General features: G+C 42.5%; 1 protein-coding gene across 1 annotated transcript in view; it reads left to right on the forward strand.

The window, feature by feature from the left end:
- The first annotated feature begins 5175 nt into the window (after nucleotides 1–5175).
- Ghr (growth hormone receptor) overlaps nucleotides 5176–15054 on the forward strand; it is a 243728-nt gene continuing 233849 nt past the window's right edge. The window contains 1 exon segment of the mRNA XM_051172293.1: nucleotides 5176–5408. The gene's annotated coding sequence lies outside the window, so the exon portion shown is untranslated.

Consider the following 15054-nt stretch of genomic DNA (forward strand, 5'->3'; position numbering starts at 1 on the left):
GGAATGGGAGGATACAAGGGATGGGATAAACATTGAGATGTAACAAGAATAAATTAATAAAAAAAAAAAAAAAAAAAAAAAAAAAAAAAAAAGATCACACCTCCTAATAGTGCCACTCCCTGTAGGTCAAACATTCACACACTTGAGTCTAGGGGGCCTTATGTATTCAAACCATCCAACCAATTTGACATCCCAGAAGTCAGTGTAATAATGTACATGATCTTATGTTAGTGGCTGTTTTAAAAAAAATGTGTATCTTGCAGTTTCTTTCTAAACCTGGCTTGAGACTGGAGTATGTTATTTATTCAACATGCTTTTTGGCACAATACTGAGCAGTTGTTACCCTATTCTTTTTTTTTTAATTTTTTAATCATAATTTATCCACATTACATCCCGGTTGTTATCCCCTCACTTGTATCTTCCTATTCTCACACTCCTTCCCTCTCTCACCATATTCCTCTACCCTAGACCTCTGAGGTGGGTGTCAGGGGTGGGGTGGAGAGACTACTCCTCCACCAGCTGACCACAGCCTATCGGGTCTCATCCTGATAGCCTGCATCCCTTTCCTCTGTGTTCCCACAGGGCCTACCTGCCAAGGGGGAAGTGATCAAATCACAGGCACCAGAGTTCATGATAAACAGAGGCAGTTCCTGCTCCCTCCCTCTATCCCTCCCCCCTACTATGAAGAAAGAGCTGTCCATTGGCTATATTTGAACAGAGAGTCTAGGTTCTGCGTATGAATTGTCCTTGGTTGGTGCTTCAGTTAGTGTAGGCCCCCTTGGGTCCAGATCTGGCAGCGTTGATGGTACCCCTGTGTGACTCCTCCGGGTCCTTCCATACCACTAAACACAACAGCCTACAGATTGGGAAAAGATCTTCACCAACCCTACATCAGACAAAGGGCTAATATCACTCCATTCTTAACCCTCTAAGCTAATTTGGCTTCTTCTCAGCATTAATTGCAAGATACTTGCACTTTATGGATTTCCTGATCCAGTTGCTCTCTTCTGTTGTCTCTTGCACCTCTGCCTGAGGCTGAATCCCCACTTCCTCTCTCCAGCCCTATTCTCTCCCCTGCTGTAAGGTGCTTTATTGGCATATAAGGGGACAACTGGGGAGCAGTGTTTTTACAACGTTGAGACAGGAGATTCTCAGAACAAGGATTGCAACCAGATATGGGGGGGCACAGAGATCAGTATTAACTCTTTACACAGTACAGTAGCATTATGCCTACAATCTTAGATGGTGACTCTCTCGCTGAGTCACCATGAAATCAATAAGCAGCTTAGCAAGGCTGCAGATGAGTCACAAAGGCCCAATCTTCCTAACCAATGCTCATCTTTTAACTACAAGTGCTGCTTTGGGAGTTTGCTTTCTTTTGTTTTGATAAAAGACATTGGTACTTTACAGAACAAGAGAATGACCAAAGTTAAGTTCTAGTCCCAGAGAGCTGTAGATGTAGAAAGTTTATAATGAACGGCTGTGTAAGTTGGAGAGATTAAAAGCCAGACCAAGTAACCTGAATTTGAAAATGTCTAGTCTGAATTCTAATTGATTCCACTCTTTTGAAGGGTGAATTATGTTTTTAGTCAAGATATCTACAGTGAAGATGAGAAAGGGTGTCACAGAAGGTACACTGTAATAAGGTAAAATAAATTGGTCAAGATAAGACTCAAAGACAAAGTACTATTTGAGCAAAGATAAGGAAGCACACAAACATTCAAGAGAAAGATTTTTACAGCTGAAGAAATATCAAGAGCCATTTATAGGTTACCTGGTCTGTTTAAGAAAGAGGAGGGAGTTCTGGAGCGAGCTGAGTTCAGGAGGGGTAATGGGGAGAGACAGAGTGGAAGTGCACAGCCCAGAGCCTTATGTGTCATTTTATGTGTATACTAGTTCAAATGTGGACTTGGTAGGCCAAGAGATGTCATGGCTTGGTTTTCAAAAGAATCCCATATCTGACTTAGTCCAGACTGTGTGTTGGATCAAGACTATTGGTAATGAGAGGAGGAATAATTGTTGAAACAGAGAGACCAGTTGAGTCTAAAAAGTATCGCAGCAATAGAGGTAAGATTCTGATGTTTCAAGATGATTGCTTCATGACCTCTCCAAGAAGTAGACAGATGCTAAGCGTGGAGTACAGAACAAAAGCAAGGTAAGGACGACCACAGAGGTTCACGACGTTGGTAACTGGGAAGAAGTAGATGCTGTCTATTGAGATGACAACTGTGACGGCTGTGATTGGCGCATAGTCATGGAGAAGGAATTAGATGCGTGGATGTATGTTTGGAATATGAATTCAAGATACTATATATCACCCTATAGATTATGTTTTCATTATATCTGACTAAATATTTTGAAACACCTTACAACTTGACAAATGATGATCTAGATATCTTAAGGACCGATAGCAAGACTATGGCGTTTAATGATAGACGTTGCTTTTCCTATAAATTACAAATTTTGCCTTATATTAGTAATGACAAGAATCAATTTACAGGAATTAGACTTGTTTTTATTCTTTAAAGTTTATTTATATATTTAATTTTGTATATGTATGATAGGCATGTGTGCACATTCACAGGGGCAGGGTGCATGTGCACATGTATGCTCATGTTTGCGGGGTAAACCTCAGCTGTCCTTTCTCCATCTTCCCAGTTGTTTTGAGACAGAGTCTCTCTCAGAGGGGCCCAGGAGTCTGTAACGAGGTTAGACTGGCTGGCTATTGAGCTCCAGAGATCCATCTGTCTTTTCCTCCCCAGTGTTAATTGTATACCACAAAGTCACTGAGCTCTGTTTACTATGTTTGTATGCGCTAGGGATTCTGGTCCTAGTGTTTGCACAGTAAGTATCTTAGTAACTGAAGTGTCTCTCCATCCCTGCTTTATTTTGACTAGGAGTTGAAGAGGATCAATCCACCATGCTGAGAAAGACAGGCTGCAGAAGAGCAGGGCAGCTGATCAGACTGTCCACAGTCTAGAAGCAGAGAGAGAATGCTAGGGCTCAGCACTCTCTCCCTCACACCCCTCCCCCCATCCCTCTCCACCCTTCTCCCTCTTTCTCTCCAACTCAAGCTTTTAGCTCTTGGAATGGTGCTGCCCATTTCAGTTAACCCAACTTAGAAAGTCTCCCACAAAATGCTCAGAGGTTTGTCTCCCAGGGGATGTTATACCCTGTCAAGTTACATCACAATCTGTTTCTTTAATATCAGCCACTGTTTATGCGTGATCGTGTTTCTATTAAAGATAGAGCAGAATCTAAGGAAATCTGGTTCTATCTCTCACAGAATGGAGGCTGCAGCTGAATCCAAGGCAACATGAAGACAGCGCTCCTTTGTTTAAGAAGGACCCTGAAATCACCTTGGAGTGTGATCAGAACTTAGAAAACCTTCCCTGAGTCTGACACCTCCTAGTCTAGAGCAAGGCTCTCTTGGTTTGACAAGAGGGGAAGTTGAAGGGGAGAGAGCACAGAGAGGATATAAAGAAATAGGTTGGTGTTGCCAGAATCCAAGCTGCATTCATGGAAGGTCACCCAGGACAGAGTAAAGTCAGCCTGTGAGGACTGCCTGGTGACCGCTCCTGCACTGCCCTTTCAGCCAGCTTGGCATGCACAGACCACCTAGCAGGAGTTTTGCCTGACCTCAGGGTTTCCTTTCTCGGATTTCTCTGTTTGGGCAACTCTGCCTTTAAAAGCTCCAGAGTCCATAAGCACCCATACTGCTTCATCAAAGCCTGGAAACCAAGGGGCTGAGGGAGAGCCTTAGGGAAAGCTTGCCTGTGAAACAGGACTGGCCCAAGGCGACTAACCAGCCCACCCCCTCCCTACTCCTGATTGGCACAATGCAGATACATACCGTTTTCAGATTCGTTTCCCCTTTCTGTATTCTAGAACCAGTAGGTATCTGAGACATATCTGGGCTCCTGGGAAGGACGCTAAATGAAGTTTCCAATTGTATGATTACTTTGAAAACAGAATTCCCAGAGATTTTGGTCCTGTGTTCCTAAGTCTTCGCCCCACTCAATACCTTGTTGTGGAATTGTGTGTGTTTTTTGTTTTTGTTTTTTGTTTTGTTTGTTTTTTCAGTGCTGGGTCTGAAAGCAACGTGAAAAGGATGGGGTGGGGTGGGAGAGGGAGTCCTTTTTAAAGCCGAAGCTGTAAGAAGGTTATATAGATAAGTGAGGTTACAATTAGCTGTCCGTATAAAGTAAACAGTAAAACGATTGCATGACCAATTGCTCCTCCAGATACGAGACAGCTCGACAGCCTGGGGCTGGACTTTTGTACCTTTGCCTAGAGTACTCTATGCCTAGAGAACTGAGAGAAAATTGGTGCTTCATGACAATACTTATGCAGCACTCTTACTTTGGGAAGTGCTTTGACAACTCCTGTCCCTGTTAATTTTTCCAACAAAATGGATTGAGGAACCAAGAGGCCCTGTCTGATGAATGAACTGTGTCTTTCCCTAGGTCACAAACAAGGACAAACCACAGGCAGGGCTCTGTCCCAGCTCTCCCTGAAGACCCGTGCCCTGTACTAAGATAGCTCTCTGAAAACATGCATGCATTCTTGGTAAATTACCCACTTTGTGTCCGTTTTTTTAACTTCCCGGGTTGGGAAGGTCCTTTATATACTAGTGAGCAAGAGAGTTTGAAAATCGTAGCCGACTGAACTGGTAATGTCAGGTGGACTCTTCACATGTCCCAAGTTTTTGTTGTTGTTGTTGTTTTGTTTTGTTTTTTTCTGGTGCCCGCAGGAGGTGCACTCCTCTCTTTTGAACGCATTGCCTGTGGTTGAGGACTTGTAGATCTTGCATTCTTTGGGGGAAACCTGGTAGACACAGAGAGAAATCTCACGCACTACCAATATCTTCCTCTAGGAGGAGCCCCGTCGCCCAGTTGAAAGTGACACGCACTAACTCTTAACTCCTTGCCAGAAAGCCTCTTGCCTACCCCGCAGAAAGAGTAGCAAGGCGGCTCTAGGCCTCCCCGCCTCCGCTCCTGAGCCGGCCGCCCTCAACTCCTGCAGCCCTTCGCTTGGGCAGCTTGTATCCAGGCAGCGCAGGCTCCTCGCTGACCTGAACTCCAGCGGCCTTTTCCCACCGCTCCCCTCCCTCTTCTCCCCTCCCCTCCCCTCCTCCCTTCCCGCTTCACCCCGCCCCCTTCCTCCTCCCACAAGCCTGACAGCCACGAGCTGCCAAGCAGGGTGCAGCCATGGGAAGGGGAGGCGGTCTAGGGAGCGGCGGCACTGGCGGAGGCGGCTGCTACAGCGGCAGTGGCGGCGACGGCTGCTGCTGAGCCCCGGCAGCCGCGGGGACCCCGGGCTAGGGTCACGCGAGCCTGAGGCCTAGGCGCCAGCGGCCCCCACGAGGACGCAAACCGGCGGTCTGTCTCCTGAAGCGAAGCTCTGAGGTACTGGAGGGGCACTCCAGGAGCCCCAGCATTTTTTTCTCCCACTTTGTGCCGGCAGACCTGGGAGTAGACCCAGGCATGCCAACTGCTTATGAAAATGGGGATCACTTTTATGCATTTGCCCAGAAAATTTTCTGACAAGTTTGAGGTGGACTGTATTCCCTTCTTAAAAGTTGTTTTCTGCTCATGGGTTAGTGTAACCAGATCCGTGTCTTGGAAGTGTGTGTGTGTGTGTGTGTGTGTGTGTGTGTGTGTGTGTGTGTGTGGTGTGTGTTGCTCTTGGTGCTGTGTAAAGCTGAAAGTTGATGGGGCGACAAGGAATTGGGGGCGCCAGGCAAACCTTTTCAACCTGGAGCCTGCTGCAACCAGGGTGTGAGGTGCAAAGGAGAGGTTTCCTCCTAAAACAGTTTTGTTAGTCTTAAAACTTTCGCCAGGGTGTTTGTTTGTCATTGTCAGCCTGCCAAACTGGGGCAGGGACTGTAAAGGCTGCTGATGCTATCTGAAGCGGGTTCGCGGGTGGAATGACCAGAGGGACTCCGGAGGGTGGGCGGTGAGCGCGCGCGCGACCCCTGCAGCGCGCTGCCTCCGCGCCTCTGTGCTAGCTGCAACTCTGTGCTGAAGGCAGAGGAGTTGGAGTCAGTAGAGTCACCGCCACCAGTCTCCATGAACTGGGGTGGGTGGAAACTGTGGCAAGCCAAACTGTCCCAGCTTTGGACACACTCGTGCTTGTGAAATCGACCAGGCTCAAAGTTCCGATAGAACTGCAGAGTCTTGAGGGTTGAGCGGGTGAGTGTGGTAGGAAGTGTGTCTGGAGGGAGAGAGCTGGCTGCATGCAGTGGGTGCCTAACAGGGCTATCCATTTGTGGGTGCGTGGGGAAATCTATTTCTAGGCAAGGACTTTATATATAGCACCAAGGAGTAGGTCTGCTGGGACCAGGCTGCAGGGTTCCATGGTCTGGCCCTGGCGTGTGTGCTGAAGGGGTGTGCAGCATGTGTGTGCTGTGTGAGAGGTGTGTTGGTCTCCCGAGCCAAGGCAGGGAGAGGGAGAAAGAAATCATAGGGAGACTCCCTGCTGTTTGTGTCTCCAGGAGATCTTGGAGGGACACTGGGGAATGCAATGGGAAGCCAGAGAGCTGGGAAGACAAAGCAGTTCCTAAATAGGAATATATTTCCTGGACTTTAATTCACCTGCCTTGGAAGGTCCGAGGACCGCAAATGATGCTTTCTGGAGTTGTCAGAGAAGCTGAGTGAAAGGGGGCATTTGAGTGTCTAGGAGATGTGTACATCTGTGGTTACAGAAACTGAGAGCTGGGGACAGATTGGCTATGGGTCTGTGTGCCTCCAGGGTGCTGCCATTTGGGTCCAGGGGATTAGTGGCTGAGACAGTGCTTACCTCTTTCTACAGGAACTGGATGCGTAGTGCAACTGGTGCTCCAGGCCGCTTTCTCCATGGCTCATACAAGGTGCCCTTTTATTCTGGAGGTGACAGCTACTGAAATATTTCCACATATTAAAATAGAATATCAGAAAACAGAGTACCAGTGTGTGTGTGTGTGTGTGTGTGTGTGTGTGTGGTGTGCTGTAGCTAAAAATTATCTTTCCTATTGACAAAAGCAAAGCTCTGTTCTGGGATTAGATGCCAAATAGAGCTCTGGATGGGCTAGAAGGGTACATGTTAGCCAAGAGTCTCTGGGAAATTCTTATTTGTAGCTTTAGAAGCCCTGTCTAATCTTCATTACCTTCTTGCACCCATATAAACTTCTGGCTTCATATTAGTTTAGAGAAAATTATAGATCACAGTGAGACCACAGTTTTGGTCTCCTAAATACCATGGAAAGCCAGTGCTTAATGAACAAAGGTGTGACATGAAACTCTGTAAATGCAGCAACCAGTTGACGACATTACTGCATATTTTTTAAAAAGTGAGCCTAACTTTTGCCTGGCAAATATTTGTTTTAGTTGGAGTTTGCAGCTGTGTTTTTTGATTTTTCGCTTTTAAACAGTACACTACACCTCATAAACCACTTTCAAATGGACACAGCAGGCCTTGACTATGCTATCTCTGGCGCCTGTGTTAGCAGATGTTTACAATGCTTGGTAACGTATGGGACTGTCATGTGGAGTGTCTTGTTAGTTCAGGACATAATGTTTATAGCACAATGTAATAAATGAAGCTGCAGTTGCAGCCTGCTTCTGCCAAGTGCATGAAACACCCCAGTGTGGAAACAAATCTTGAAGTTGGTCCAGGTTGGCCAGCCTTTTTGGCTATCTGCTGGTAAGCATTGTTAATGTACAAATAAATCTGAGTGATACAGAAAGAATGTGGGACACTGGACTGTTTAGCTTTTAAGAAAGGCATGGGCTCTATACAAATATACTAACCTGAGGGTTATACATCTTCACTCTTTTCACCAGAAAATGATATAATTTTGGAGATGTGGTTGCTTTACACTCAGTCTTAGCCAAAAGCAATGTGTGGTTGCTATTAAAGACTGAATGTTTAAAGTACGTCAATAATGGAAATACTTCTCCTTTTTGGTGTGTGGCTTACACATTGTCTTTGCAAAAGGAGCCTGGGTGTAGCAGAGGATGAGCACTTAGTGTAGGGCCCTAGGAAGAGGGGATTGGGGAGGAAACTACCCTGATGTAGTAGTGATTGGAATAATATGAGCGTTTACACCTTGAATTATGAGAATTGAGTTTGATAAGCCTGAAGCCAACCTTCAGCCAGTTGTGTAAACGAGGAAGGATATCCTTTTTAGAAGTGATTTTTTTCCCCCAATCTGGAACATCTACAGTGACAATATTATACCCATTAGCACAGTTGCTTAGCTTGATAACTACTTAAATGGTAACTTTATGTAGTGTAGAAATCTCCGCTTCAATATCTACTCTATTGCCTCCTGGAAATAAAAAATTGAAATATCACTTTCTTACTGGCCAGTCCATTCTAGAACTTTCTTTGGAGAAAATTCAGCCTTGTACTAAGTCAGCTTAAACAAACAAAACCCTATTTTTTCACTCTTCAGTTGAATCTAATTTTTTTTTCTATGCTATAGAAATCTTTCTATATTTGAAACCCCTGTGGTCTTTTTTCTAAATTCTTCTTGCCTGCCCCAGAGGTCTTTCTTGCCCACCATGGCACTGTATCTTTCTCTGCCATGAAATATATGCTTCAAGTTCTCCACTCTCTTCCCCTAACTAATATCTATTGCCTAAAACACAGATGAGGACATCTCAGTTCTGTGCATTCTGTATCTGTAAAGACAGCTTAATATTGATGGTGTTTTCTTAGCCATTCCATTATGCCATTGGCAGATTTCAAACCTGTAAGGAGGATAACAATGCACCTTTTTCAGATTACGTATCTGTAGTCAATGTGGTGACAGCTTCATGGGTTTTTCAAGCCTGAACTTGCTATAAATTCATGCAAAGCATAATAATTGAGATAAATATAGTTTTATGTGCTCTGTAGATAACTTTTTCTCCCTATCAAAGAGCATCTACCAAGGAAATTACAGAATTAGAATTTTCTGGAGATAAGCAAGTTGCAGCTGCATGTTATAGACAGGTTCTGACTATGATGTATTTCTTTCATGCGCCTTATTGTGTCTGCTTCCATGAACATGACTCACTAGTAGCAATCAAACGTTTATTGAAGGCTTGTTCTGCCCAAGTCCCAGAGAGTGTGCCATCTGGCCCCAAATGAGGTGAAAGTACATCAGACAGAAATGCTCCCTTCAGCAACAAGGATTTGAGTTCCAAGTAGAGGACACAACTAAATCAACAACCTGCCTTTTTACTCAGGAGGTAAATGGCTTGCTAATGTTGCAGTCAACTCAAAAGTGCTCAATTTCCATTAGAAAGTATATTCCAACATCCGCATGAAATTAGGTCCCCATATCCTGCAGTATGTGTGGCCTTGAAATAGATAAATGTTGTGTGCTGCTACCTTAATTTGAGGCAGGAAAGCTGGCTTAAGTGTGGAAAGGGTGTGGTTAAGAAAAGCAAATACTTTAAGGCTCATTGACTGGGAATTTACCACTTATATGATGATCAGTTCTTCTGAAACTTATTTTTCTCTTCTAAGAAAATAATAATAATTACCTTGTATTTCTGCACAAGGTCTTTAGCATCTATGGTTTACTGCAATTGGTTTGCTGTCCAGGAGTTCTTAACAGGATATGAATTCTCCTTGCCATCTGCTCAGAATTGGCCACAAGTGTGTCTTCCTATGGGACTTATTCATGGTGGATGATAATGATATCATTTCTTTAGATGACTATGATCCTGATACCAATGAAGTGTGTTTATCAAGTTATAAATGTGTTGATATAGCAAGCCTCTACCTGTGTGGTTGGGTCTAAGTTAAAAAGATATCATAGTGAGAAGACTGTATGTTAGGAACCCAGCAGAGGTGGTGGAAAATTTCTTGAAAAAAAAAAAACCAAAAACTTCCTTCAACATTGGAACATACAAAGGTTTTACAAATTGAAGGTGTATTTTTATGACCTTTTAAGCAGGGAATAACTTACAGTGCTGCATATACATGCTTGGTACAATAACTATTTGATAGCTTCTTTATTACTTTAGAAAATAAATCACATTTTGGCATAGTACTAGATTATTTATTTAATAAAAGAAAATATTTAAAAATTTTTTTCATTCAAAAATCTTAATATAGGCGTTTTTTTCCTTCTAATGTATAGAAGACTTATGATAGTTCATTGTCCAAAGGAAAAAAATCTTATTATTTTGCTTCAAAATGTACTTACTGCATTAAGAATCATGTCCACCACTAGACCAAGGGGTATGTCTCATGAAAGTCTTCACTTACCAGGAAAATGGGATAGTGGTGAGGACATCCGAAGGTGGGAGAAATATAGGAGATAGGGAAATAGATGGATCTAGAGGGTCCTAGAAACCTACAAGAAGAACACTATGATGGGAAGTTCTGGGCCCAGGAGTTCTGCTCGATCTATGGCATCAACCAAGGACAATATATGCAGTCATCATCAAACCCCTACCCAGACCCAGCCAAGGGGCAGAATATTCTCCACAGTTAAGTGGAGACTGGGGACTGACTTTCACACGAACTCTGGTGCCTCTTATTTGGCCATGTCCCCTTGATGGGGAGGCCCAGTGGCACTCGGAGGAACGATAGCAGACTACCAAGAAGAAACTTGATAACCTAGCATCATATTCAAGGGGAGGAGGTCCCCATCAGTCATAGGGAAGGGGAATGGGGTGAAAGCGGGAGGGCGGGAGGAATGGGAGGATGCACGGGATGGGGTAGCAATTGAGATGTATTATGAATGATTTTATTTTTCAATAAAAATTAAAACAAACAAACAAAAACCAAAACAAAACAAAAAAAGAACCATGTCCACTTGTCTCCTCTAGTATTGTCATTGCAATGGAAAATCGACTGTAGCCACTGCAGAGCAGAGTCAAAATCAGGTCCCTCACTTGCTTTCAGCTAGTGTGATAGCTGATGATGTAAGCCCATTTGGACTTTGATGATGGCTATGAGAAACTCAAACTTAAAATTTGCTTTCTATTTGTCAGAAAGCCGACTTTATTCTTGGGCAGCACGATTACTCAGGATCTTAATTCACCCTGCAATTTTCTTTCTGGAGACCTTCAAACTATGTGCTTTCTAGCCTGGAAAACAAATAAAAAATTGCCTCATAAAGAATAGATGAATGAGAAATTATAAAGAGTCCTCAGAAATAAAGGCTTTTTGATGTCTTCTTCCCATAAGGACAGAGAAAAATGCAGAATCCCTCAGCAAGGTGTTGATAGGTGAAAAAATATGCCATGTTTATATTGAGTATATAAAAATATTAAGGTGAAAGCCAGAGAATAATGAGGAATGACATCTCTCATATTAGCAGTGTAGTATCTTATCTTTCTGAAAAATGTTGCCCAAGAGATATCTTACTTTTTATAGATGCTCAATGAATATTCCATTGATGACTTTGCCTTAGTGGTAGGAAGACATATTGAGCAATCAAAGGGTTAATAAGAGACTTGGGGCATAGTCTGGGGGCAAAAAGATGTAGACAATGATGGTGACTGTGATCTAGGCACATCATGCAATTTGTTTTAGTTCCTTACTTGAATAATGGCACTTAATGACAATCATCCCAAAGTTAATCCTGCCCACAACCTTTGAAACTTCTACAAGTTCAAGCAATACAGAGGCATTATATGATTATAATGTCTTTTTATTAAAATATTTTATGTATATGGGTGTCTTGCCTGCATGTAAGACTGTACACCATATGGATACCTGATGCCCACAGAGACCTGAAGAAGAAGTCACCTCTCAACTGGAGTTACAGCCAGCTGTGGCTCCCATACGGTTGCCAGGTCCTCTGGAAGAGGACAAGTGCTCTTAGTTGCTGAGAAATCTTTCCAGGCCCCACTTAGCCCTAATTAGGCTAGATCTTCCTTCATATACCCTTATCACAGCCATGATGTTTTAAGTTTGATTATGTAAAGTTGAGCATTTCTACAAGATTTTTATCATCTGAAAAGTTATTTTAGAGCTACTTGGGGAAAGATACTGAATAAATAAGTCCCTCCCCCAACAGGAGGCAAGTTTGGCCAAACCAGTGGTATCTTTTTGGTCTTCCTATGAAGAATCAAAAAAAGAGCATGTATTTACCAAGCCATTAATGTGTCCTTAGGAATGTGCTAAACATTGGGAATATAAAAGCAGTATACTGCCTTACTCTTCAATTTGGACCCAGCATTAAATTTAGGAATGCAACATTATTAATGTATGCAGTGATATTATGGAACAACTGATAACTGAGTTGAATAAAGAGTAATAAGCTACAAATTATATAATTTTTGTGAGACAGGGTATTAATTTAGGCTGAAGGATATGAAGAGATGACACAATAAACAAAGTAGCTCCTGAGGCAGGTCTTATAATGTAGTAATTTCTTTTCTTATGTACAAAGGATTTAAGATTCTTTATGCCTGGAATTTGGGAAATGAGAACCAAGAAGTATACTCAAAGCTCCTTAGGGTTATTGGTGGAAGATGACCTGGTAGAACTTACCAGTGGATGTGTCACATAACAGGAGCTCTTCCTGCACCTACAGATAGTGTATATATACATGCTCATCTCTTGGGTTGAGTACTCAGGATACCAAGTTGAGCCCAGGGCTTGTTGGTGGACTGAGTAGTTACTGCATGGTATTCCTGCATACTTCTGTTTCTCAAATGTTATATAAATTCAATTTCAACATTTATTCTCATAGTACTATTCTAAGATGTCTATTAATGATACTGATAGCAAGATTTCTCTTTAAGAATATGATATTAAACAAGCCTTAAAAAGGAAGAGTCTGAGGAATGCTACCCACTTCCATTTCCCTATCCCACACTAATCCTAACACCTGGTTGGATATAACCTTGAGAATTTCCAGACCTTAAGGGCATGAGCCAATCACTCTAAATTCTGCCTCTATGCTGGGCAATGTAGGAGGCATTTGGAAATATATTTATTATGAAAGCTTAAAAGAGTTATATGTTTTTAATTCCGGGTTACTTAATTTTTGTGAGACAAAAACAATTCTTTCAGGAAAGATTTATATCTCCTCAATGTCAGGAGATCTCTATAAAAATCTTCTAAGTAGAACATACTTTATATAAAGATGAAAATAGGAGCTCCTACAATGGGAGAGTGACATATTTGTAACTCAATTCTCCCATTCTGCTAGACTCTGTTATATTTTGTTAGCTCCTGTTAACATAAAGTGTGAAAATGGAATACCTTTTTCTTAGTGTGTTTTCCATTGTTAACAACATAACACTACTTGCTGGGTCAATAATGTAGAAAATAGGCTTATTTTACCTAACAATTCTGAATGTCTACAGATGACAGGCCACATATGAATACTGCCATACTACTAACAGTTTGTAGTCAGGGCGAGGTGTTACATAGCAGGAGGCAGGGAGCATGAATGTGTGTGCTGCTTGGTCCTTTCCTCTCCTCTTGCAAAGCCATAACTACTTGGTCATAAGCGGTCCACCCTGATGATCTTATCTAACTCCAACAACCTCCCAAAGTCCTCCTCTGGAAGCATCATACTTAGATCAACTTTCTGCCCTTTCAGTACCTCACGAAGATTGGATTTCAACACATAAACCCTTAGGGAACACATTCTGGCTACAACAAATATGTTTGTCTATGCCATTCATATGGAAGAGTGACAGTTGGGTTACCCATCCAAGTGGCTGGGTTGTGACTGAGACACCTGATGTACTTGACCAACAATTCTTTCCACTGGGAACACACGCAGATTTGCCATAAATTTTAGTTGGCAGATGCCTGTGAGGTGCCAGCTATTGTGGCAGCCTAAAGATAGTTTGGTATTCTACATGAGACATGAAGTCGACTTTGAAATCACAGAGGTCTGGCTTGCTGATTTGGATCCAGCTCTGCCTATTTTTATTGACTTTCTTTATGAATCTGAGCAGGTTAAAAATCAGTGGCCCTCGTCCTTACTTCACACGGCTTCTTTAATTTAATTGAGTGGAAGCAGTGCCTGATAACACATTGGGCTCAGCAGAGAGAGATCACTTCCCATAATACCCTGTGAAGACTGAAGACTTAGAATCTTCACTGCATATGCCCACTTGATACTAGTGTGTGTGTGTGTGCGTGTGTGTGTGCGTGTGCGTGTGCGTGTGTGTGTGTGTGTGTGTGTTTAAGTATTCCTCCTTATCCAAGACAACTAAATTAGGGCTTTAATGAGTTCCTGAAGTGCTCATTTGTCCTGAACTATTGAAATCTCTCTTCTCCAAAAAGCACCACTGTTCATCAGAGATTAGCTTCCCATGACATCTTTGCCTAAGCTGTTGCTATACTGCAAAAATCATTCTTGATGCATGTGTGTCTCAGGGAGATGTGTGTCTGCCAATGGTGGAGATCCTCCCTAAGCAAGGAGATGCTTTCAGAAGGTTAAGGGATGACTGAAAACTGGCCAGTGGAGTGGTAATGGTTATGGTAAGGACATTCCTGGGTAAAGAATCACTTATGGCAATACAGTGTAAAATGCAGGAACCTGGGGAATCCACACACAAAAACATAAGACTTTTAATTTTTGACATTGAAATATTCCTATATGAACAAAGAGGCACACAATTTCCCATTATAAGGATTATTTAAAATTATTTATTAAAGAGGAATTGTCTAAAAATTAAATAAATAACTCTCCCACAATTGCAAAAAGAACACATAATATAACATAGATATTCATTAGTGAGTGAATATGAGAAAAATAAACATTTCAAGGGAGAGAAATTAACCCTGTGTATAGTAAAAGAATACTGAAATGAATCTGCTAAAACAGGTCTGTCCTTTCTGCTGGACACTACTGATTTACACTTATATGGATAAAAATCATTTTCAGGCTCTTCTTAAAATTTTATTTATTCACTTCACATCCGAAGCACACCCCTCCCTTCTGTCCTCCTGGTTCCACATTCCCTCCTCTCCCTCTCCCCCTCCCTTTAGAAAATGGGAGCCCTCCCAACCCATAATAGGCTAAGTGGGTTGATCCAGTCACATCAAGACTAAGCACATCCTTTTCCACTTAGCCAGACAAGGCAACCCAGCTAGGGG

Source organism: Acomys russatus, chromosome 30 (genome assembly GCF_903995435.1).
Source record: "Acomys russatus chromosome 30, mAcoRus1.1, whole genome shotgun sequence".
Classification (NCBI taxonomy): Eukaryota; Metazoa; Chordata; class Mammalia; order Rodentia; family Muridae; genus Acomys; species Acomys russatus.